The sequence below is a fragment of the Pocillopora verrucosa genome, unplaced genomic scaffold (genome assembly GCF_036669915.1).
Source record: "Pocillopora verrucosa isolate sample1 unplaced genomic scaffold, ASM3666991v2 scaffold_62, whole genome shotgun sequence".
Classification (NCBI taxonomy): Eukaryota; Metazoa; Cnidaria; class Anthozoa; order Scleractinia; family Pocilloporidae; genus Pocillopora; species Pocillopora verrucosa.
In genome coordinates this window covers 2077-4209 of record NW_027078188.1, presented here as the reverse complement: position 1 = coordinate 4209, position 2133 = coordinate 2077, and the positions used below count along the sequence as shown (strand labels likewise).

The 2133-nt window shown below is 49.0% G+C and overlaps 2 non-coding genes and 1 pseudogene across 2 annotated transcripts; 1 reads left to right on the top strand and 2 right to left on the bottom strand.

Annotated features, from left to right (window-relative positions):
* Window positions 1–509: 509 nt before the first annotated feature.
* LOC136278809 (5S ribosomal RNA) lies at window positions 510–628 on the top strand. The gene has a single exon (XR_010716569.1). It is a non-coding gene; the product is annotated as a 5S ribosomal RNA (ribosomal RNA).
* Window positions 629–1611: 983 nt separating this feature from the next.
* LOC136278821 (U1 spliceosomal RNA) lies at window positions 1612–1775 on the bottom strand. Its single transcript, XR_010716581.1, has one exon. It is a non-coding gene; the product is annotated as a U1 spliceosomal RNA (small nuclear RNA).
* Window positions 1776–2007: 232 nt separating this feature from the next.
* LOC136278839 (U2 spliceosomal RNA) lies at window positions 2008–2133 on the bottom strand (annotated as a pseudogene).

The following is a 2133-nucleotide window of genomic DNA, read 5'->3' as shown; positions in this document are numbered from 1 at the left end:
GATGCCGAAGCATGCCCTGGGTGAGGGGGGTGGTCGAGGGATCCTTCCCACGGTTTATGGTGGATAGTAGCAGGTCGCCCCCACAAGCCCTTGCGAGTCCCGCAGACGGTCCCAGAGGCTGACCCGTTTGGTATCTCCTCACTGTAAGATTTTAAAGCCAGATACACGCACCTACGGAGCTAAAACATTGTATAATAGGTTTTTAGGACACGTTATGTCTCTTGGGACCCCTCCCTCCCCTCCCTAGGGAATAGTGCTTCAAATCGATGCTCCTCAATGTGTTAACTGGGTTGAGGAAAATACATTAGGGTTAGGTAACGACTTCGGGGTTAGGGTAACCATTTCTTAGGGTTAGGGTAACAATTTCTTAGGGTTAGAGTATCGATTTCTTAGGGTTAGAGTAACGAAACTAGGGCTTTAGAATTTCAAATTCGCCTACACTCAGGGATGTGGCCGCTTTACAGCCTGAACCTGGCCGATAACAAGCAGAATTTCGACCCCATTTCCTCGTCTACGACCATACCACAGGGAAAGCACCGGTTCTCGTCCGATCACCGAAGTTAAGCCCTGTCGGGCGGGGTTAGTACTTGGATGGGTGACCGCCTGGGAATACCCCGTGTTGTAGGCTTCAATTTTTTGTCTTGCGAACATCTCTAAACGTTTTATCCCAATAAATAGCTCTCCATACACCACAATTTCACATAGAGAGCCGTAGGTGAGTGAGGAACAAAATCAAAGCAAAAAACGAGGGGGGAAAACACCTTTTTGTCAAAAATCGGCCAGCTAATGGCGAAAACTCTAGTGCGATCGACTTTTCTTACAGAGCGCGCGCGAGCGAGTGAGCACGCGCGAGATGAACAGTTTATGATGTCAAATTCTACTTCTGTGATATCAAATCATTCCAAATAACGAACGAAAAAATGAATAGGAAAAAAAACGCACACTTCTGAGACGCAGTTTTAAGCCATCGTGACGTGGCAAAACACTCGCACACTTCCAAGAGGAGGCGCGCGAAAAACGGCACTGAAAGTCGACAATGGTTGGATTCAGACTGCAAACGAATCGGGAAAAAGGTTCGATACTTTTACTACTCTGCTAGTTTGTTTCCTTCCCTCGTTCATTCGTTCACTCGCTTGCTCGCACAAAGGATACACTAACGATAGCAATAGCATTTCTAAAAGCGGCTCCAGTGACAATAAAACCGCTCAAAAGGTTCAAAGTGTACTCACGGTCCAAGTCGAATGCCCTTCTATGCTCGCTCGCTCGGTCGATCGGCCGTTTGGTTTCCTTTCATTTCCTTTCCCTTCGCGCGCATAGCACAGCACGGCACGGCACGCACAACCTGCAAATACAAACGAACAGGACTTTACACACAATAGAGCAGACAGGCCTTGAACAAAAACAGCCAGCAAAGTTACGCACCGCCCCGAAACTCACCTTGTTTCCTTCCTCCAGTCTCTCCAATGCACTTCTACCCCTCCAAACGTGCCAACACCTTGGCCAGTTGTGCGTCCTTTGCTTTCTTTGCAAGTCTACCGGTCCACTGCAAAAGCAAAAATACCCTCGATAGTCAGTAAGAGGGCCATATAGACATAGTTTGGATGACTTTTGCGGGGACGAGCGCGAACGCAGGTCCCCACTACCAGAAATTATACGCTCGAGTTACCCACATTTGGGGTAATCGCAAGGGTCAACCCAGTCGAAGTGCAATGAAAGGGCCTCGCCTTGAGAGGACTGCCTCCTTGATCACAGTACCTCCCGCGTCAGGTAAGTATGCTTTTTCAGCGTCTGCCCTCGGTGAAAAAATCCACTTACCCCTAGGTCCTTGTGGTAGTGCTTTGCGCACTTCAGAAAACGTAGGCCAGCGGCCGTTCCTGCCATTGTCTGTTGTCTGAATTATCATCCCTCTTTCACCTCTTCCCCCTCTAAGGGCGGGCGGGGCTCCTGTAAACATAAAAGAATGCTATACCGTTGACTTTGTTTTGGATTGAATGTGTCTTCCCCAGAGGGAAGTGGGCCGCACTCGGAGGTAGTGCTATACCGAGGCAACCCGTGGCTGGGACGAGGCAAGCCTCTTTTCCACAGCCCAGTTCCAAAAATCAGTTTAATATATGAGCTGCTCAATGAGCAGCG